Source organism: Salvelinus namaycush, chromosome 29, assembly GCF_016432855.1.
Source record: "Salvelinus namaycush isolate Seneca chromosome 29, SaNama_1.0, whole genome shotgun sequence".
NCBI classification, from domain to species: domain Eukaryota; kingdom Metazoa; phylum Chordata; class Actinopteri; order Salmoniformes; family Salmonidae; genus Salvelinus; species Salvelinus namaycush.
In genome coordinates, this window is record NC_052335.1 from 34,244,694 (window position 1) to 34,269,180 (window position 24,487).

Consider the following 24,487-nt stretch of genomic DNA (forward strand, 5'->3'; position numbering starts at 1 on the left):
GCTATGAGGTCTGAAATAGACACCAGAGTCAACATACTGTACTAACAATTATCTAGGCTAAGTATTCTAAATAGATTAAATCATTTTTTTGTCTTCATCAATCTACACAAAAACAGTTTTTTAGAAGAAAAAAATGTAACTTTGTTGAAGCCCCATTGGCAGCGATTACAGCCTCGAGTGTTCTTGGGTATGACACTACAAGCTTGGCACACCTGTATTTGGGGAGTTTCTCCCATTCTTCTCTGCAGATCCTCTCAAGCTCTGTCAGGTTGGATGGGGAAAGTCACTGCACAGCTATTTTCAGGTCTCTCCAGAGATGTTCGATTGGGTTTAAGTCTGGGCTCTGGCTGGGCCACTCAAGGACATTCAGAGACTTGTCCCGAAGCCACTCCTGCATTGTCTTGGCTGTGTGCTTAAGGTTGTTGTCTTGTTAGAAGGTGAACCTTTGCCCCAGTTTGTGGTCCTGAGCCCTCTGGAGCAGATTTTCATCAAGGATCTCTCTGCATTCAGGCCAAAGAGTGCAATCTTGGTTTCATCAGACCAGAGAATCGTGTTTCTCATTGTCTTAAGAGACCTTTAGGTGCCTTTTGGCAAACTCCAAGTGTGCTGTCATGTGCCTTTTACTGAGGAGTGGCTTCCGTATGGCCACTCTACCATAAAGGCCTGATTTGTTGAGTGTTGTCCTTCTGGAAGGTTCTCCCATCTCCACAGAGGAACTCTGGAGCTCTGTCAGAGTTCTCGGGTTCTTGGTCACCTCCCTGACCAAGGCCCTTCTCCCCCGGTTCTTCGTTTGGCCGACAGCTTTAGGAAGAGTCTTGGTGGTTGCAAACGTCTTCCATTTAAGAATGATGGAGGCCTCTGTGTTCTTGGGGGCCTTCAATGCTGCAGAAATGTTTTGGTACCCTTCCCCAGATCTGTTTCTCGACATAATCCTTTCTCGGAGCTCTACAGACAATTCCTTCAACCTCATGGCTTGGTTTTTGCTCTGACAACTGTGGGACCTTATATAGACAGGTGTGTACCTTTCCAAAACATGTTCAATCAATTTAATAGACCACAAGTAGACTCCATTCAAGTTGTGGAAACATCTCAAGAGTGATCAATGGACACAGGATGTACCTGTGCTCAATTTCGAGTCTCATAGCAAAGGGTCTGAATACTTATGTAAATAAGGTATTTATAAAAACCTGTTTTCAATTTGTTATTATGGGGTATTGTGTGTATATTGATGAATAAGGCTGAACAATTTGGAAAAAGAGGAAGGGGTCTGAATACTTTCCGAATGCACTGTACTGCTCTGCTAACTAGCTAGCTAAAGTGTAGTCACTGGCTAGCTAAGACAGAGAAAGGGGACTTAAATTCATGGATTGGGCACAAAGATCTCTGATCGCGCACTGGTGAATGGTAGCTTAGTGTTGGCTAGAGATGGAGTGCAGGAGGTTCCTGCAGGAAGTTGTAGTGTTGCCGAGTTATTCTCTGTTGCTCATTAGTATTTGAATTTTTGGGAGTAAATTGAGGTGAATATATTGATAAAACTCACCTTATCCAAGAGAGAATTACATGGCTATCAAAACGTCACGCCAGGGTAAGCCTACACAAAACACAGACCTTATATGAAGTAGTTCTAAAATCCCATACGCAAAAATGATTGGAACCATTACCGGGTTTTACCGGTAGGTTTTATGGGTATTATGATATGTCCACTATGCCGGACAATAGACAATAAAGTTATCTTTTCAGGGCCAAGATGGCGTCACTTTGAGTGGGTGTATTTGAACGTACATCCCGATAAACCAGGAAGATTATGATCCATATTCAAGGATTTTAATACTTTGTTTTGTAAACTGACCCTTACCTATAAGAAGTAACAGAAAGGGATTGGAAAACACGGTGATCACATGACTCCATTGGCTGAACAGATGCTAATCACCTCAGATGCTAGCAGCGAGACAAGAGCATGCAGCCCACATATTTTGTATTTGTATTTATTATAGATCCCCATTCCCCATCCCCACTCTTCCTGGCGTCCGGCAAAATTAAGGCAGTTAAAGACCTTCCAGAACTCATGGTAAGACTCCTTATATTCACCACTGCCACCTACGCCGAGTAAGAGCCCTTCTACCAAATACAGGGCAGTCGAAAATGTTTCTACCAACCCTGACATTCTCAAAGCCATCTTTGAGAAATTGACCATTAATGAAAAGACAACAGAGACTACCTCCAAATCAATGGAGTCTCTCTCAGCGACTGTGCAGCAGCTCCTCAACCAGGTGTCAACCCATATCGCCACATCAGCTTTAACATTAGGTTCGTTTTAAACTTGATTGAGCTGATTCAGTTGACTCCGAGGCTATTATTTTATTCCTCGGCTTTTGTAAAGCATTTGATACAATCGAACACAAATTCCTAATTCATTCCTTGTACACTTCTGGTTTCGGGACTATCTTTGTCTCTGATATCAATATGTTTTATAACAATATTAATAGTTCTATTATGATTAATCGTAACACAACCAGAATATTTAATATTCACCGTGGTCTACGCCAGGGTTGTCCTATTTCATCTTTCTTATTCCTTTTAGTTGTAGAATTACTATCTATTAGCATTTTAAACAACCCTGAATTAAAAGGTATTTCAATATTAGGAAAACAAATAAAAATATCTCAATTGGCGATATATATCTGTTTCTAGAAGATACGGATCAAGTTGCTATTGCACTTAATATTATCAAATCATTCTCTTCTGCCTCTGGTATGAAACTTAATTTAAATAAATGTGAAATATTGTCCCTGCATAACTCAAATTACCAATCTGTTGAGAATATTCCAGTGAAAGATCATGTGAAATATTTAGGGGGTGCACATGGTGAAAAACCATATTGTCCGTCAACATCTCAATTTCTATCTGAGATTAAAGAAAACAAAATCCATCTTTAATAACTGGCTCCAGCGTGACCTCTCTAGTATTGGACGGGTTTTACTGTCCATAGCAGAGGTCACGTTTTGTCTACCCTGCTCTATCCCTATCTGTAGCTGATCCAACCAGCAAGGATATCAACAACACTTTCCTGGACTTCATATGGAATAATAAACAACGCAAATTTAAGAAGTCTGTAATATCAAACCAAAGAGTGTGGATTGTGGACTTGAAGTACTAAATTTCATTGATATCAACAATACCTATGAAAGTAAACTGGATAAAAATATGTTTACCTATGAATCTATATGGTACTTCATTCCTTGTCATATTTTTTATGAAACTGGATGGTCTTCAATTTTTGTGGAAGTGCAACTATTCTCCAGCAAAATTACCCATCAAACTGTCCAAATTTCATGAAATGTCATTATAAAGAATGTAATTCCAAAGCAATACCTTCAGGACTTACTAAATTAATTAAATCTAATTTGTGTTTTGAAGAACATGTCAAGGTAGATGCACAACATATGTTTGAAGGTTGCCCCCTGCTGGATAAGAAATGTAATAATACATTCATTAGATAATTTTTTCAAATCAAATTTTATTTGTCACATGCGCCGAATGCAACAGGTGTTGCTTACTTACAAGCCCTTAACCAACAATGCATTTTTTTTTTAAATAGCCCCAAAAAAGAAAGAAATAAAAGTAACAAATATCTCCATGTACAAGATCTCTCCTAGAAGGAAATTCTTTTGGAATGCATATATTACTGAAATTGAATGGAAGAAAGCTTGGTTGCTCCTTCACAAATTTTGAATATCAAATATAAAATATATAAATTTACTTTAAAATCTTGCACAAAATATACCCGTGCAAGAACGTGTTGTCTAAATTCATGGACTTAGAGGACATATGCCTTTTCTGTGATAAAGGAGGAGAAACTATTATACACATTTTTTATGTGTGACTCTGTGAAGTTATTTTAGAGCGAGTTAAGTATTTACATGTTTTATTTCATCAATAAGACCCATGTATTTACAATGAAAGATGTAATATGTTAATATTCAAATGAAAACAAAACTACTGAATTAGTCGTTATTTTTTAATTCTCCCTGTGGAATTTTATACACACAAAAACACATACATGAAATCTGTCCCCAAATGCAATATATTTTTACTTGAAATCCAATATTTAATAAAATCTCTAGAATTAGTCAATAACAACAACAAAAAACACTGTATTCTTACAACTCTATCATAGGTTTGTACAACTGTAGCCCCTGGAATTTATTTTAGGTACTTTCACTTTTGAAAGTCATTTTTTTACTTTATGTTATGTTATGTTTCTTCAGAGAAAATATATGTGTAGTGATGTACTATGTTTTTTTGTTACTGTATTCTAATTTGAAATTTGAAAAAAAAAGCTAAATAAAATAACAATAAAGTAGTATTTTTTTTAAATTGTGATTTTCTGACAATGTCTGGTAATTAGTTATTGCACTGTTATTACAATGCACCGTTTCAATGGTATTCAACTTTTAACATGTTCGGATCAATCCGATATTAGTTTTGCGCTAATAGTCCTGAATACAGACCACCAATGGGCAAGTCATAATTACGCACACATTACGCACAGAAAAAAACGATCTGCATCAAAGTGAACACATAGGCTAAAGCTACCCCAAGATGACAAAAGTGTCAAAAGCTATGATGAAAATGTACATTTTAAAATGTCTCCAAGTTCATTTTCAAAAACACTAACATAGAAACTATCGATAAATACTTACACTTTTCTTTTGCATCCTCAGACCCTCATCCTCAGACTGACATTTTCAGTTTGACAAGCGACAGAACCCGCCCTCCTGCTGTGACTGACAGGTCATGAACCAATCGCCTCTGTCCACCGGCTATTGGGACGGCTCCAATTGGAGCATCTGGCTGAAATCCAGTGACAGTGAACCATGTGACAGGTATTGGATGGGGCAGACAGGCTACAGACAGAATAAACAGGCAGACGGTGAAAGGGGATTTAAGGGTAGCTAATACCTTAACCTTAATCCGTGCAGGGTTTCTCTATCTAATAGAATAAACCTGGAGACAGATAAACATATAGAGGAATGAATTTAACCTACAATGTAGGCTTACTGAAATACTGTAACCACCTGCAATTGATGTTGTACAGAGTTTTATGTATCCAGGTTGCATGTTTGGGGCGGCAGGTAGCCTAGTGGTAAGAGGGTTGGGCCAGTAACCAAAAGGTTGCTAGATCGAATCCCCGAGCTGACAAGGTAAAAATCTGCCGTTCTGCCCCTGAACAAGACAGTTAACCCAGTGTTCTTAGGCCATCATTGAAAATAAGAATTTGTTCTTAACTGACTTGCCTAGTTAAATAATCATTCATCCCAATTCTCATCCCCTATTCGACAAGCACTTTCATCTCTTACACTATGCAGGTATGAGGGGCCGATTTGGACCGTTACCCCTAAAAACCCAGTATCTATTTGAGCTACATCACCTATCTATGTGTGCCCACACTATTCAGGTCAGCTGAACTGAACAAAACACACGCACGAACACACACACACACGCTGAGTGCACTATATGGGGCTAATCTGACACCTGAGCCAGCTGTCATGTGGTTGGTTGAGGAAGGAGGAAATAGACCTCCTGCTGGCAGACCCAGAGGCTTTGCAGAGCAGCAAGTGCACCTTGACACACTAATGTCCTGTATAGTGCACCTTGACACACTAGAGTAATGTCTTGTATAGTTCACCTTGACACACTAGAGTAATGTCCTGTATAGTTCACCTTGACACAATAATGTCCTATATAGTGCACCTTGACACACTAATGTCCTATATAGTTCACCTTGACACACTAATGTCCTATATAGTGCACCTTGACACACTAATGTCCTATATAGTGCACCTTGACACACTAATGTCCTGTATAGTTCACCTTGACACACTAGACTAATGTCCTGTATAGTTCACCTTGACACACTAGAGTAATGTCCTGTATAGTGCACCTTGACACACTAGACTAATGTCCTGTATAGTTCACCTTGACACACTAGACTAATGTCCTGTATAGTTCACCTTGACACACTAGAGTAATATCCTGTATAGTGCACCTTGACACACTAGAGTAATATCCTGTATAGTGCACCTTGACACACTAGACTAGAGTAATGTCCTGTATAGTTCACCTTGACACACTAGACTAATGTCCTGTATAGTTCACCTTGACACACTAGACTAGACTAAAGTACTGTATAGTTCACCTTGACACACTAGAGTAATATCCTGTATAGTGCACCTTGATACACTAGCCTAGACTAATGTCCTGTATGGTTCACCTTGACACACTAGACTAATGTCCTGTATAGTTCACCTTGACACACTAGAGTAATGTCCTGTATAGTTCACCTTGACACACTAGAGTAATGTCCTGTATAGTTCACCTTGACACACTAGAGTAATGTCCTGTATAGTTCACCTTGACACACTAGAGTAATGTGGTGTATAGTTCACCTTGACACACTAGAGTAATGTCCTGTATAGTGCACCTTGACACACTAGAGTAATGTCCTGTATAGTTCACCTTGACACACTAGAGTAATGTCCTGTATAGTGCACCTTGACACACTAGACTAATGTCCTGTATAGTGCACCTTGACACACTAGACTAATGTCCTGTATAGTTCACCTTGACACACTAGACTAATGTCCGGTATAGTGCACCTTGACACACTAGAGTAATGTCCTGTATAGTTCACCTTGACACACTAGAGTAATATCCTGTATAGTGCACCTTGACACACTAGTCTAGAGTAATGTCCTGTATAGTTCACCTTGACACACTAGCCTAGAGTAATGTCCTGTATAGTTCACCTTGACACACTAGTCTAGAGTAATGTCCTGTATAGTTCACCTTGACAAACTAGTCTAGAGTAATGTCCTGTATAGTGCACCTTGACACACTAGCCTAGAGTAATGTCCTGTATAGTTCACCTTGACACACTAGACTAATGTCCTGTATAGTTCACCTTGACACACTAGAGTAATATCCTGTATAGTGCACCTTGACACACTAGCCTAGAGTAATGTCCTGTATAGTTCGACCTTGACACACTAGTCTAGAGTAATGTCCTGTATAGTTCACCTTGACACACTAGCCTAGAGTAATGTCCTGTATAGTTCACCTTGACACACTAGCCTAGAGTAATGCCCTGTATAGTTCACCTTGACACACTAGTCTAGAGTAATGTCCTGTATAGTTCACCTTGACACACTAGTCTAGAGTAATGTCCTGTCCTGTATAGTTCACCTTGACACACTAGACTAATGTCCTGTATAGTTCACCTTGACACACTATACTAATGTCCTGTATAGTTCACCTTGGCAAACTAGAGTAATGTCCTGTATAGTGCACCTTGACACACTAGAGTAATGTCCTGTATAGTTCACCTTGACACACTAGACTAATGTCCTGTATAGTGCACCTTGACACACTAGAGTAATATCCTGTATAGTGCACCTTGACACACTAGAGTAATATCCTGTATAGTTCACCTTGACACACTAGAGTAATGTCCTGTATAGTTCACCTTGACACACTATACTAATGTCCTATATAGTGCACCTTGACACACTAGACTAATGTCCTGTATAGTTCACCTTGACACACTAGAGTAATGTCCTGTATAGTTCACCTTGACACACTAGAGTAATGTGGTGTATAGTTCACCTTGACACACTAGAGTAATGTCCTGTATAGTGCACCTTGACACACTAGAGTAATGTCCTGTATAGTTCACCTTGACACACTAGAGTAATGTCCTGTATAGTGCACCTTGACACACTAGACTAATGTCCTGTATAGTTCACCTTGACACACTAGAGTAATGTCCTGTATAGTTCACTTTGACACACTAGACTAATGTCCTGTATAGTGCACCTTGACACACTAGAGTAATGTCCTGTATAGTTCACCTTGACACACTAGAGTAATATCCTGTATAGTGCACCTTGACACACTAGTCTAGAGTAATGTCCTGTATAGTTCACCTTGACACACTAGCCTAGAGTAATGTCCTGTATAGTTCACCTTGACACACTAGTCTAGAGTAATGTCCTGTATAGTTCACCTTGACAAACTAGTCTAGAGTAATGTCCTGTATAGTGCACCTTGACACACTAGCCTAGAGTAATGTTCTGTATAGTTCACCTTGACACACTAGACTAATGTCCTGTATAGTTCACCTTGACACACTAGAGTAATATCCTGTATAGTGCACCTTGACACACTAGCCTAGAGTAATGTCCTGTATAGTTCACCTTGACACACTAGTCTAGAGTAATGTCCTGTATAGTTCACCTTGACACACTAGCCTAGAGTAATGTCCTGTATAGTTCACCTTGACACACTAGCCTAGAGTAATGCCCTGTATAGTTCACCTTGACACACTAGTCTAGAGTAATGTCCTGTATAGTTCACCTTGACACACTAGTCTAGAGTAATGTCCTGTCCTGTATAGTTCACCTTGACACACTAGACTAATGTCCTGTATAGTTCACCTTGACACACTATACTAATGTCCTGTATAGTTCACCTTGACAAACTAGAGTAATGTCCTGTATAGTGCACCTTGACACACTAGAGTAATGTCCTGTATAGTTCACCTTGACACACTAGACTAATGTCCTGTATAGTGCACCTTGACACACTAGAGTAATATCCTGTATAGTGCACCTTGACACACTAGAGTAATATCCTGTATAGTTCACCTTGACACACTAGAGTAATGTCCTGTATAGTTCACCTTGACACACTAGCCTAGAGTAATGTCCTGTATAGTTCACCTTGACACACTATACTAATGTCCTGTATAGTTCACCTTGACAAACTAGAGTAATGTCCTGTATAGTTCACCTTGACACACTAGCCTAGAGTAATGTCCTGTATAGTTCACCTTGACACACTATACTAATGTCCTGTATAGTTCACCTTGACAAACTAGAGTAATGTCCTGTATAGTTCACCTTGACACACTAGCCTAGAGTAATGTCCTGTATAGTTCACCTTGACACACTATACTAATGTCCTGTATAGTTCACCTTGACACACTAGAGTAATATCCTGTATAGTTCACCTTGACACACTATACTAATATCCTGTATAGTTCACCTTGACACACTAGAGTAATGTCCTGTATAGTTCACCTTGACACACTATACTAATGTCCTGTATAGTTCACCTTGACACACTATACTAATGTTCTGTATAGTTCACCTTGACACACTATACTAATGTCCTGTATAGTTCACCTTGACACACTAGAGTAATATCCTGTATAGTTCACCTTGACACACTAGAGTAATGTCCTGTATAGTTCACCTTGACACACTATACTAATGTCCTGTATAGTTCACCTTGACACACTATACTAATGTCCTGTATAGTTCACCTTGACACACTATACTAATGTCCTGTATAGTTCACCTTGACACACTAGAGTAATATCCTGTATAGTTCACCTTGACACACTAGAGTAATGTCCTGTATAGTGCACCTTGACACACTAGAGTAATGTCCTGTATAGTTCACCTTGACACACTAGAGTAATGTCCTGTATAGTGCACCTTGACACACTAGACTAATGTCCTGTATAGTTCACCTTGACACACTAGAGTAATGTCCTGTATAGTTCACCTTGACACACTAGACTAATGTCCTGTATAGTGCACCTTGACACACTAGAGTAATGTCCTGTATAGTTCACCTTGACACACTAGAGTAATATCCTGTATAGTGCACCTTGACACACTAGTCTAGAGTAATGTCCTGTATAGTTCACCTTGACACACTAGCCTAGAGTAATGTCCTGTATAGTTCACCTTGACACACTAGTCTAGAGTAATGTCCTGTATAGTTCACCTTGACAAACTAGTCTAGAGTAATGTCCTGTATAGTGCACCTTGACACACTAGCCTAGAGTAATGTCCTGTATAGTTCACCTTGACACACTAGACTAATGTCCTGTATAGTTCACCTTGACACACTAGAGTAATATCCTGTATAGTGCACCTTGACACACTAGCCTAGAGTAATGTCCTGTATAGTTCACCTTGACACACTAGTCTAGAGTAATGTCCTGTATAGTTCACCTTGACACACTAGCCTAGAGTAATGTCCTGTATAGTTCACCTTGACACACTAGCCTAGAGTAATGCCCTGTATAGTTCACCTTGACACACTAGTCTAGAGTAATGTCCTGTATAGTTCACCTTGACACACTAGTCTAGAGTAATGTCCTGTCCTGTATAGTTCACCTTGACACACTAGACTAATGTCCTGTATAGTTCACCTTGACACACTATACTAATGTCCTGTATAGTTCACCTTGACAAACTAGAGTAATGTCCTGTATAGTGCACCTTGACACACTAGAGTAATGTCCTGTATAGTTCACCTTGACACACTAGACTAATGTCCTGTATAGTGCACCTTGACACACTAGAGTAATATCCTGTATAGTGCACCTTGACACACTAGAGTAATATCCTGTATAGTTCACCTTGACACACTAGAGTAATGTCCTGTATAGTTCACCTTGACACACTAGCCTAGAGTAATGTCCTGTATAGTTCACCTTGACACACTATACTAATGTCCTGTATAGTTCACCTTGACAAACTAGAGTAATGTCCTGTATAGTTCACCTTGACACACTAGCCTAGAGTAATGTCCTGTATAGTTCACCTTGACACACTATACTAATGTCCTGTATAGTTCACCTTGACAAACTAGAGTAATGTCCTGTATAGTTCACCTTGACACACTAGCCTAGAGTAATGTCCTGTATAGTTCACCTTGACACACTATACTAATGTCCTGTATAGTTCACCTTGACACACTAGAGTAATATCCTGTATAGTTCACCTTGACACACTATACTAATATCCTGTATAGTTCACCTTGACACACTAGAGTAATGTCCTGTATAGTTCACCTTGACACACTATACTAATGTCCTGTATAGTTCACCTTGACACACTATACTAATGTCCTGTATAGTTCACCTTGACACACTAAAGTAATATCCTGTATAGTTCACCTTGACACACTAGAGTAATGTCCTGTATAGTTCACCTTGACACACTAGAGTAATGTCCTGTATAGTTCACCTTGACACACTAGAGTAATGTCCTGTATAGTTCACCTTGACACACTATACTAATGTCCTGTATAGTTCACCTTGACAAACTAGAGTAATGTTCAGCATATGAAAATAACCCTACGCCCTCATACCCCTAGCCTAGGGGTGGGCAAATGCCAGTCTGTAAGGGCTGTACATTGTGTTGGTTCAAGACCAACGTATACAAAACACTTGATTCAAATAGTCGACTAATTAAGACCATCGTTCGTAGCCCAGGTGTGCTGCAGATGGGCTTGAGCTGCTCACCCCATGCATATATTGAGGGACTGGATAGGTGCACATGGTTTAGGGGATAAACCCATTGGAATGTTAGGTGGAGGGGAGCCAACACCATAAACATCATGTTTTCTTTGCATCAAGGTAATGGGCATGTTACATTCCAGATCTGACTAAACTGTAAATCAAGCAATCAGCCTGTCAAGTAGTCAGCCTGGTGTGGCGGGTAGGCTACGCAGGGTGCGTTTTCCTTCCTTTACCACTTGGGGGATGCATTTGCCTTGAGTGTCCATCAACTCTTCGATTGTAGCCTGTGTTGTCGCACACTCTTATGTAACGGATGTGAAATGGCTAGCTAGTTAGCGGGTACGCGCTAGTAGCGTTTCAATCAGTTACGTCACTTACTCTGAAACCTATTAGTAGTGTTGCCCCTTGCTCTGCAAGGGCCGCGGCTTTTGTGGAGCGATGGGTAACGACGCTTCGTGGGTGTCAGTTGTTGATGTGTGCAGAGGGTCCCTGGTTCGCGCCCGTGTCGGGGCGAGGGGGCGGTTTAAAGTTATACTGTTACACTTACACCATGATTAGTGCTATCGGGATCCTTGTCACGTCCCTACCCTGAACCCTAACCCCTAACCTAAACCATACCATTTTAAATGTCAACTTCAATGGGGTAATGTCAGAGTGCCAATTTACAATGTATCCTACCATTTCTAACGATTTGCGTACCAGTTATGATTTTCATATATTCATTATGTAACCAGCCTCAAACTGAATCTGAAAGTGGCCTTTAGTGATAACGAGAAACGGACACAAAAGTTAACGTCCTGACAGTTCTGCCACTTTCTTTATTCTCTATATACCTTTTCTTATTCAATTATCTCATTTGAAATATTTAGTTATTAATTCATTTCAATCGATTGATAACTAATTACAACAAAATATTTAATACACATACAAGTGCACACATGAACTTACACAACACAAGTGCACTTTACCTATAGTATATTTCCTCATTCCCAAAATATAAACACCTTTAGATCAAGATAAACAACTGACATGTCTGAATATTGCTACACATGTAGAAAACGGATAAACATTACATTCAGCTTCAAAACAGTGTTGCCACCATGAAATTGTCACTCTCTCTTGCACCTGCATTACGTGCACTAAAGTCCGTTGAAAGTGCGCGCCGCCATTTTACCACAAAACCAATAACATGTAAAACAAACTCAGACACTTCAAATAAATTGATTCTTTATGAAATGACTTCCAGGAAATCATGTACATTTACTCAGAAAAACCCGAAGTCTCTATGTGACTTGTGAAAAATATATATATATTTTTTTTTTACCACAGCTAGCATAAAGCTAACATTCACTCTCATTCATTCTCAATCACGTTCTTCAGTCACTCAGTTTTAAACAAAAATAACACCTCAAACCTTTTCCCAAACGTTATGACGTTCTTTCGATATTAGAAAGTTTAAACATGCTGTTACATACATGTAACATTCGTGATAAAGATAAACTTACACAACATGTCTAATCTTCCCAGTTCTGGCACTATCTTCATTCTGAGGAATTGTGTGCGCGCTTGGCCAGTACTTGTTGCTTCCCCCACTACCATAGTGCAACAGCGCCATCTACTGGAATTAGGGACTAACTAATGCTAAAGCGTGTAGAAAATAAGAGTTAGATTGATAAAACGAATAAATTGGTTTAAAAATAATTATTGGTTTAAAAATAATAAAGTGCTATCTATTTTTTGTGACTTTGTGACTTTGTTTTTCAACCCATTAAACGTACAAAGTCAGCAGTGACTTCAACAACAAACACTGATGTGTGTGCTATCACAGCATAATTTGTAGCCGGACACTTTTCATACATTTCTTCAAGTGTGATAAGGCAGTGCAAGCATGTGGTCGTGCACGTGTTGGCAAAGAGAGAGTTCAAAGTTGGAGTTGACTAACCAAATGGAATCCTTCGGCTTATGTAGCCGCTACATAGTTTCTAAATAGGTCTACTTTATCTTGGGGTATCTCATTTAGGGCTACTTTTATGTTAGGCTACTTCAGGGATCAGTATCTTTGATGGGGGTCGGGGCCACAAAAAAACAGAAATCAGCATACCCACAGCTAATTTCCTGCAATTTTACACATTTTGCCATAGGGTGGAGGCAAATGTTTGCCGTTTTTAATATGATAACTGATGATCAATGGGCCCCACCCCAGTCAGTAATTTGATCGTGTTTAACACAGATTTAGATTGCTGGCTGCTAGACTCATTTACCAATCTAAAAACAATTTGCTGCCATGGGCTAATTTAGTGACTGCTGATGCACAACCACATTTCGAAATTGCAACTGGTGTATTATTCTAACCCTCAACATTATGTTGAGTTTAAAAATATATATATATATATTTTTAAGGTTTTGTCAAATTGGCCGCCAGTTGCCCATCCCTGATGACTTAATCCTATAAATTGAATTCATGGTTGATAGTATTGTAACTACGACGCGTGGACATTAGGAAAACGGCTAGGCAGGCAGCATTTGTCAACCAGATAGGGCTAACATAATTAATTTCCCCCAATGTAGCCTGGGGTCCAGTGTTTGGGTAGGTAGGCTATGCCAAGGCTATGTATGTACATTGCTTTATGTTTCTTTAACAAAAAAAATAACGATTCACCCAAACAAAAGAGAATAATATTTTGTTGAAGAGAGGACAGCCATCCTTGCAGACGAGAGTAATCCATTTTCAATTGAGAACAATACGATTGTTATAATTGTTTTCAAGAAATCAATGTAGTAAAATTGGATACACTTTTATCTTGTAGCTGTCTGTTCCATCTCAACAGAGAGTGACAGAGAGCGAAAGAGAGCGAGAGAGGTGCCCCTACAATCTAACTTTGTATTCAACACAATTATTGTTATTCAATTCTCCGTTCTGACCCATTATTATTATTATTATTATTATAACATACTGACTCCTGCTTTTAAACTTGAACGCCTGGCGGAGTGATAGTGACAGACTTTGTCATTTTATTCAGAATCATTAAATAGCAATAGCCTCGTCCGCTTGCCGAGGCGTGCTCCTCTCGTCTCCTCTCCTCTCGCACCCACCATAGCTCACTCAGCGTACTGCTGACATTGGCAGCCGCAGGGAGCATACAGTCCGGGGTGGGTAGGCATTGAGTGACAATCCGCGGTGAGGTGTGCAGTGGACGCAGGGGGGGGGCTTGCCCGGTCTGCCCTATATGGTTGTGGAATTAGCTCCATGCTAATATCGGCAGGAGAGCTACAGCATCGCGTTTCTGTCTAGTTTACTGCATCTCCAGTCAGTGGTGGCTATCCGAGTCTAAACAGGCTCCTTCACAGCCATGGCTGAGGGCGGAGAAGGAGAAGATGACATCCAGTTCTTACGAACTGTAAGTAGATATATTATTTGCTTACTTTTTATGCATAACCAAAGCGTTTTAGGGGGGGGGGGGGGGGGGGGGGGGACCGGGTGTCTTGAAAGGCAACGTTCTTGGATATGGCTTTAAACGGCAACAACTGGTGTCAATGCTGGATAGAGAGTCTATCATTTGCTTGAATACCTGGACTAATGCAAAATCAGGATAAAAAAACTGCCCTGACTTAAAATGTAATAAAAATAGGTGCAGTTTTATTTTGGGTGTTTTATATAATTCATGAGATTCTGCCCTTGTTGGGAAGTTGACCTAGGTGTATGGTGCACGCTATGGGCTACTGTGCAGTGAGCGAGCGGCATATTGGCTCTCAGAGCACCTGTCGCCAGAGCTCGAGGCACATTGGAATTTAAATGAAAGTCCCAGCTGCAGGTGCAATGGCACATTTAAATTAGGCCTACATAATTGTAAAAAATAATAAATACATAAAATGCTGTGATTTTTTGCATAATCATTCTAATATAATTGAGTTTGGAGTATGGTTGTCTTGTCAGATCTGTTAGCCTCTATAATGACAATTATGTATCCGACTAAACTTAAAGAACATAAGGTTTCTTGGATTTTCCTCGGGCTTTCTGTCCGTGTGTGGGTTGTAGTCGCTTGGGAATAGGCTACTGTTGATTTAATCATCAAACTTAAAGCTAAAACTATTTTAACCTCTGTGCTTTGCTTTGACACAGGGAGAGGGTTTTAATAAGTTCTGTTCACAAGTAAGATAACCCCAAGCAAGGCTCTGCTATTTTAGAGCTATTTTAGTGGTTCGATGAAGATTACTTACACTATGCTACATAGGGTACATGTGGGGCTACAAGGCATTTATCTTTGTAAACGATATGATGTACAGTATGTATGTTGGCCTGGTGTGAATAACCATCCATCACAGTTGGTTGATCATTGACATATAGGCTAGTCCTGACTTATCTCTTGGAGTGTGATATTTTGTGATACCTTAGACACGCTGTGCTGATAAACTGTCCAGCGTCATACAATAGAGGATAACCTACTTCCATAGAGTTAGAAAGGTCACCAGAGCAAACTTTGAGTTTGATGGTTGATCCATAACCAGAGTAGAGAAGACAGATGTGTAGTTGATCCATCCACACGGTACGTTACGATAGAGAGAAGACCTAGAGGTGGCTGTTTGACAGGTCACAGGTCGGTCACCAGTATTTAACAGCCTACAGTGTTCAACAGGCCTGTGATATGCTGATCCTGATGGCTCTCAGATTCCCCAGACACTCACACCACTCAATGGCATCCTGATTATCTAGCGAAAACAGCCATATTCCAGGGGGGTTCACCGGCCCCAAGTACACATAACATCAATAGTCTAATCAGGCTGTCATGAGAGATTATCGGTAGTCAGTCGATACACAAACACGCTCCTTAGCATTAATTAAGGAAACTGATTGTAAATGTGTTAGGATCTGATTAATATGTAATTCATTGACGTTCATAATTGGATAACTAAGTATAACTTAATTTCTGCTCGTCAGAAGAGATGTTATAGATGATTCAACAGCTGTTCCACAATAAGTCATTTTTTCAGTTTGTGCACAGCAGTATCCGTTTATTTAATTTTTGCTCGCCTGAGTTAGAATACCTCATGATAAGCTGCAGACCATACTATTTACCAAGAGAGTTTTCATCTATATTTTTTGTAGCTGTCTTATTACCACCACAAACCGATGCCGGCACTAGGACCGCACTCAACAAGCTGTATAGGGCCATAAGCAAACAAGAAAATGCATATTCAGTATCTTGTAGTCAGTGACTTTAATGCAGGGAAAATTAAATCAGTTTTCCGTCATTTTTACCAGCATGTCACGTGTGAAACTAGAGGCGAAAATACTCTAGATTACCTTTACTCCACACGCAGACAAGCGTACAAAGCTCTCCATCACCCTCTTTTTTTGCAAATCAGACCATAACTCTATTCTTCTGCTTCCTGCTTACAAGCAAAAACTCAAACAGGAAGTACCAGTGACACACTCAATACAGAAGTGGTCCGATAAAGCGGATGCTAAGCAACAGGACTGTTTCGCTAGTACAGACTGGAATATGTTCTGGGATTCATCACATTGAGTTTACCACATCAGTCACCGACTTCATTAAGAAGTGCATCGACGACTTTGTCCCCACAGTGACCATACGTACATACCCCAACCAGAAACCATGGACGACTTTGTCCCCACAGTGACCATACGTACATACCCCAACCAGAAACCATGGACGACTTCGTCCCCACAGTGACCATACGTACATACCCCAACTAGAAACCATGGACGACTTCGTCCCCACAGTGACCATACGTACATACCCCATCCAGAAACCATGGACGACTTCATCCCCACAGTGACCATACGTACATACTAGAGGTCGACCGATTATGATTTTTCAATGCCGATACCGATACCGATTATTGGAGGACAAAAAAAGCCGATACCGATTAATCGGCCGATTAATAAAAAATTAAAAAATCTTTAAAATATATATATATATATCATACACACACACACATTTTTGTAATAATGACAATTGCAACAATACTGAATGAACAATGAACACTTTTATTTTAACTTAATATAATACATAAATACACACACGCACACAGCTCTGAAGTGACAATGATACTGAAGAGTCTGCTTAGGAGACAAATACTCTCAACTGTTTGAATAAAAATAGAGTTTAAGTTACCTGTGATGAATGTTGAAAACAAAAACTTTAATTTCTATATGCAGGAAATCCTATTTTAATAATGGGCATGGTAAGAATTGACAACCAAAGTGACACCTATCAAAATCTGAAAAGCGGTTCCTTCATTTATTCCATTGGATATTTTTAGATTCACTTAAAATAAGGTCTGTGTTTCGTGTAGGCTTACATCACCGTGCCAATTTTATAACTGTGTAGATATCCATAGGACAAGGTAACTCTGATCAATATTGGCTAAATATAAGCGAAGATAAAAAAAAATTGTAGAGTGGATTTATGAAAATATGTTGACAAACATTACCTTATCCTAGTGAGATTTACACGGGTATCAAAACGTCGAGGCGGTTTAAGCCTGCACGAAACACAGACCTTATTTGAAGTAGATCAAGACATTCTCTATGGAAGACATGAACGGTAAAATAACGAAGGAACCCCTTTCAAATTCAGCCGCAAGTTATTACAGGAATTATAACGCGTCGACTATTTCTCTCTAAACCATATACCTTTGACTAATCCGGAAACTATCACCTCGAAAACAAAACGTTTATTCCGTTCCGTATTTTATCTAACGGGTGGCATCCATGAGTCTAAATATTCCTGTTACATTGCACAACCTTCAATGTTGTCATAATTACGTAAAGTTCTGGCAAATTAGTTCGCAAAGAGCCAGGCGGCCCAAACTGTTGCATATACCCTGACTCTGCGTGCAATGAACGCAAGAGAAATGACACAATTTCACCTGGTTAATATTGCCTGCTAACCTGGATTTCTTTTAGCTAAATATGCAGGTTTAAAAATATATACTTGTGTATTGATTTTAAGAAAGGCATTGATGTTTATGGTTAAGTACATATTGGAGCAATGACAGTCATTGATTGATTGTTTTTTATAAGATAAGTTTAATGCTAGCTAGCAACTTACCTTAGCTTACTGCATTCGCTAACAGGCAGGCTCCTCGTGGAGTGCAATGTAATCAATGCAAGATTGGATCCCCCGAGCTGACAAGGTTAAAAATCTGTCGTTCTGCCCCTAAACGAGGCAGAACGTTCCTAGGCCGCCATTGAAAATAAGAATGTGTTCTTAACTGACTTGCCTAGTTAAATAAAGATTAAATAAAGGTGTAAAAAAAAAAAATATTCGGCAAATCGGAGCCCAAAAATACCGATTTCCGATTGTTATGAAAACTTGAAATCGGCCCCGATGAATCGGCCATTCCGATTAATCGGTCGACCTCTAGTACATACCCCAACCAGAAACCATGGATTACAGACAACATTCATACTGAGCTAAAGGCTAGAGCTGCCCAATCTGGATGCTTTTAAGAAGGATTTCTACGACCTCCGACAAGCCATCAAACAGGCAAAACATCAATACAAGACTAAGATCGAATCCTACTACGTCAGCTCTGACACTCGACAGATGTGGCAAGGCTTGCAAACTATCATAGATTACAAAGGGAAACCCAGCCGTGAGCTGCCCAGCAACATAAGCCTACCAGACGAGCTAAAGGCCTTCAATTCTTGCTTCTAGGCAAACAACACTGAACCATGCATGAGAACACCAGCTGTTCCTGGACGACTGTGTGATCTTGCTCTCCGTAGCCGATGTGAGTAAGACCTTTAAAAAGGGTCATATTCACAAGGCCGCGGGGCAAGACAGAATACCAGGACGCATACTCAGAGCATGCGCTGACCAGCTGGCAAGTGTCTCCACTGACATTTATACCCTATCCCTGACCCGGTCTGTAATACCAACTTGTTTCAAGCAGACCACCATAGTTCCTGTGCCCAAAAACGCCAAGGTAAATAATGCCGTTCATTGACTAAGGCTCAGCATTCAACACCATAGTCCCCTCCAAGCTTATTACCAAGCTCAGGACCCTGGAACTGAACAACTCTCTCTGCAACTGAATCCTGGACTTCCTAATGGGCCACCCCCAGGTAGTGAGCCTCAACACGGGGGCCCCTCAGGGATGTGTGCTTAGTCCCCTTCTGTACTCTCTGTTCACCCATGACTGTGTGGCTGCGCACGACTCCAACACTATCATTAAGTTTGCTTACAACACAACGTTGGTAAGATTGATCCCCGACGGCGATGAGGCAGCCTATAGGGAGGAGGTCAGAGACCTGGCAGCATGGTGCCAGGACAACAACCTTTCCCTCAACGTCAGCAAGACAAAGGACAAGATCGTGGACTACAGGAAACGGAGCGGCGCCCCCATCCACATCAATGTGGCTGCAGTGGAGCGGGTCGAAAGCTTCAAGTCCCTCTGTGTCCACATCCCTGAGGAATTAATATGGTCCACACAAACCCACACAGTTGTGAAGAGGGCACGACAGCGCCTCTTCCCCCTCAAGAGGCAGAATTTTTTTTTGGCATGGGCCCTCAGATCCTCATAAAGTTCTACAGCTGCACCATTGAGAGCATCTTGACTGGCTGCATCACCGCTTTGGTATTGCAACTGCAAGACACCCAAATGCAAAGCCATACAAAGGGTGGTGAGTACGGCCCAGTACATCACTGGGGCCGAGCTCCCTGCCTTCCAGGACCTCTATACCAGGTGGTGTCAGAGGAAGGCCCACACACACTAGACCCTACCCACACCCTACCCACACCCTACCCACACCCTACCCACACACTACCCACACCCTACCCACACCCTACCCACACCCTACCCACACACTACCCACACCCTACCCACACCTACCCACACCCTACCCACACACTAGACCCTACCCACACACACTAGACCCTACCCACACACACTACCCACACCCTACCCACACCCTACCCACACCCTACCCACACACTACCCACACCCTACCCACACCTACCCACACCCTACCCACACACTAGACCCTACCCACACACACTAGACCCTACCCACACACCCTACCCACATCCTACCCACACCTACCCACACACTACCCACACCCTACCCACACCTACCCACACCCTACCCACACACTAGACCCTACCCACACACCCTACCCACACCCTACCCACACCCTACCCACACCCTACCCACACCTACCCACACACTACCCACACCCTACCCACACCCTACCCCCCCCTACCCACACACTACCCACACCCTACCCACACCCTACCCACACACTACCCACACCCTACCCACACCTACCCACACCTACCCACACCTACCCACACACTACCCACACCCTACCCACACACTACCCACACCTACCCACACCCTACCCACACCCTACCCACACCCTACCCACACCCTACCCACACCTACCCACACACTACCCACACCCTACCCACACACTACCCACACCTACCCACACCCTACCCACACACTACCCACACCCTACCCACACCTACCCACACCCTACCCACACCCTACCCACACCTACCCACACACTACCCACACCCTACCCACACCCTACCCACACCTACCCACACACTACCCACACCCTACCCACACCCTACCCACACACTACCCACACCCTACCCACACCTACCCACACCTACCCACACACTACCCACACCCTACCCACACACTACCCACACCCTACCCACACCCTACCCACACCCTACCCACACACTACCCACACCCTACCCACACACTACCCACACACTACCCACACCCTACCCACACCTACCCACACCCTACCCACACCCTACCCACACACTACCCACACCTACCCACACACTACCCACACCTACCCACACACTACCCACACACTACCCACACCCTACCCACACCTACCCACACCCTACCCACACCCTACCCACACCTACCCACACCCTACCCACACCCTACCCACACACTACCCACACCCTACCCACACACTACCCACACCCTACCCACACCCTACCCACACACTACCCACACCCTACCCACACACTACCCACACCCTACCCACACACTACCCACACCCTACCCACACACTACCCACACACTACCCACACCCTACCCACACCTACCCACACCCTACCCACACCCTACCCACACACTACCCACACACTACCCACACCCTACCCACACCCTACCCACACCCTACCCACACCTACCCACACACTACCCACACCCTACCCACACCCTACCCACACCCTACCCACACCTACCCACACCTACCCACACACTACCCACACCCTACCCACACACTACCCACACCTACCCACACCCTACCCACACCCTACCCACACCCTACCCACACACTACCCACACCCTACCCACACACTACCCACACCCTACCCACACCTACCCACACCCTACCCACACACTACCCACACCCTACCCACACACTACCCACACCCTACCCACACACTACCCACACCCTACCCACACACTACCCACACACTACCCACACCCTACCCACACCTACCCACACCCTACCCACACCCTACCCACACACTACCCACACACTACCCACACCCTACCCACACCCTACCCACACACTACCCACACCCTACCCACACACTACCCACACACTACCCACACCCTACCCACACCTACCCACACCCTACCCACACCCTACCCACACACTACCCACACACTACCCACACCCTACCCACACCCTACCCACACCCTACCCACACCCTACCCACACCTACCCACACACTCACAGATTTATATGTTTTATTTTACCGTTACACGGACACCTGAACACACACACTACATACATTCACACATAATACGCACCCACATGCATACTGACGCCACACACACACACACACACACACACACACACACACACACACACACACACACACACACACACACACACACACACACACACACACACATTCTGACAACACGTTGCACATTTTTTAACTTGAGAAATACTGCATCAAACACCATAATTGCGCAACTAAAACAATCCTCGGCAAAAACGTCAAAATGAATTACAGATTTCTTGAGTTAGATTCCTTCTGGGGATTTTGACGAATTGATATAGTCTTCCGCGTCTACAGTGTCTCATGGGGGACAAACATTAACCAAACACGGCATCGGACTGGAAACATACCTCCAAGACTGAAATCTCATTTTCTAATGAGCAACAGAAAAACAGAATGTGCCAATCGGCGTGTTCAGTGGCTCTTTAATTTGGCCTGAACAGAGACTTTTCTGCAGTAGTGGCAGCGGTTGAGTTGATGTATAAGCTAGCCTAGGCCTTATTATTGATCTGATAGAGAATTCAGGTCGATGGTTACAGATGTAGGATCTTAATTTATGCCAGTTTGCTACAGCAGGAAAATATTCCTGCAGCAACAGGAAATGTGAATTATTATTTTGATTATAATTACTGTAGATTTTTGTAGGGTTTGATCAACAAAAATTGTTAGGGCAAATCAAATCTTATATTTTTTAATGGTTATTACAAACTTTAGGAGCCTTTTTAAACCTTGAATACACTACAAGTTTGCCTTTCCTGCTGTGCATTAAAATTCTCAGCAAAAAAATAGTGATCAAATTAGAAAACAACATGATGAAAGAATTTGAAGCAGTTGTATGAAATTGGAATTGTTTTTCAAAATCTCAGTTCCAAAGTGTGATTGCGAAGTCAGAAATTCAAAGGCTTGGATCTATATGTTGTAGTCCAGTGTTATTAAAGAACCGTTGTAGTTAGAAGGAGTTTTCACAACTTTGATATGGTGATATGCAGAACTGTGTAGGTAGTCAACCCTTTTAAATCCAGGTAAGGTGCTTCCCCAGACCCTAGCCTTGTCCCATTCCCCCATTCAGTAGCAGCAGCAGTAGCAGCAGCAGCAGCAGTAGTAGTAGCAGTAGCAGTAGCAGCATCAGTAGCAGTAGCAGTAGCAGCAGCAGTAGCAGCAGCAGCAGCAGTAGCAGTAGTAGTAGCAGTAGCAGTAGCAGCAGCAGTAGCAGCAGCAGTAGCAGTAGCAGCAGCAGTAGCAGTAGCAGTAGTAGCAGTAGCAGTAGCAGCAGCAGTAGCAGCAGCAGTAGCAGTAGCAGCAGCAGTAGCAATAGCAGCAGCAGTAGCAGTAGCAGCAGTAGCAGTAGCAGCAGCAGCAGCAGCAGTAGCAGTAGCAGCAGCAGCAGTAGCAGCAGTAGCAGTAGCAGCAGCAGCAGCAGCAGTAGCAGCAGCAGCAGCAGTAGCAGCAGCAGTAGCAGCAGTAGTAGCAGTAGCAGTAGTAGCAGCAGCAGTAGCAGCAGTAGTAGTAACAGTAGCAGCAGCAGTAGCAGCAGTAGTAACAGTAGCAGTAGCAGTAGCAGCAGCAGCAGTAGTAACAGTAGCAGTAGTAGCAGCAGCAGTAGCAGCAACAGTAGCAGCAGCAGTAGCAGCAGCAGTAGCAGTAGCAGTAGCAGCAGCAGAGTGCTTATTTGGAGTTGATGCTGTTCTGGAAGCCTTCTGCATTCCAAAGGAGAACTTAAATTTAGCCTCTTAAAAGCTGATGCTTCCTCAGCCCATGCAAACACGCTGTACATGCGTTCCCTGCTTGCTGGCTCCTGCCCACACCACACCACACTACACCATGGGTCATTGCGTCAGCTGGGCAGCTAGCACAAGACCAGCGGCATTTTAGCACCATTTTTTATAGGGATGAGCTAGTATTTCGAAGTCAACAGCTTGCTACCACAGAATTTGAGACGGTATAAAGATATAGTCAAGTTGGGGACAGAATAAGAAGAGGATATGTGTAGGAGCAAGACGAGGAATTCTGTTGTTTGATTCCATTGTTGTATGTTGGTGATTCACTTTTTAGGTTGTATAGAGTGTATACAAAACAAATGTGCAAATATCCACTGGGTTTTTCACCAAATGCACAGTTCTGCTAAATGTTGCCCAGTGTTTCAAATCAAATCAAATTGTATTGGTCACATACACATGGTTAGCAGATGTTGTTGCGAGTGTAGCTAAATGCTTGTTTAAATGTTGCCCAGTGTTTGAAGAGTTTGTTGGCACTGTTGCCGTTCAAATTCATTACAAAGTTGAATACTTTTATACCTCAGACAACTTCG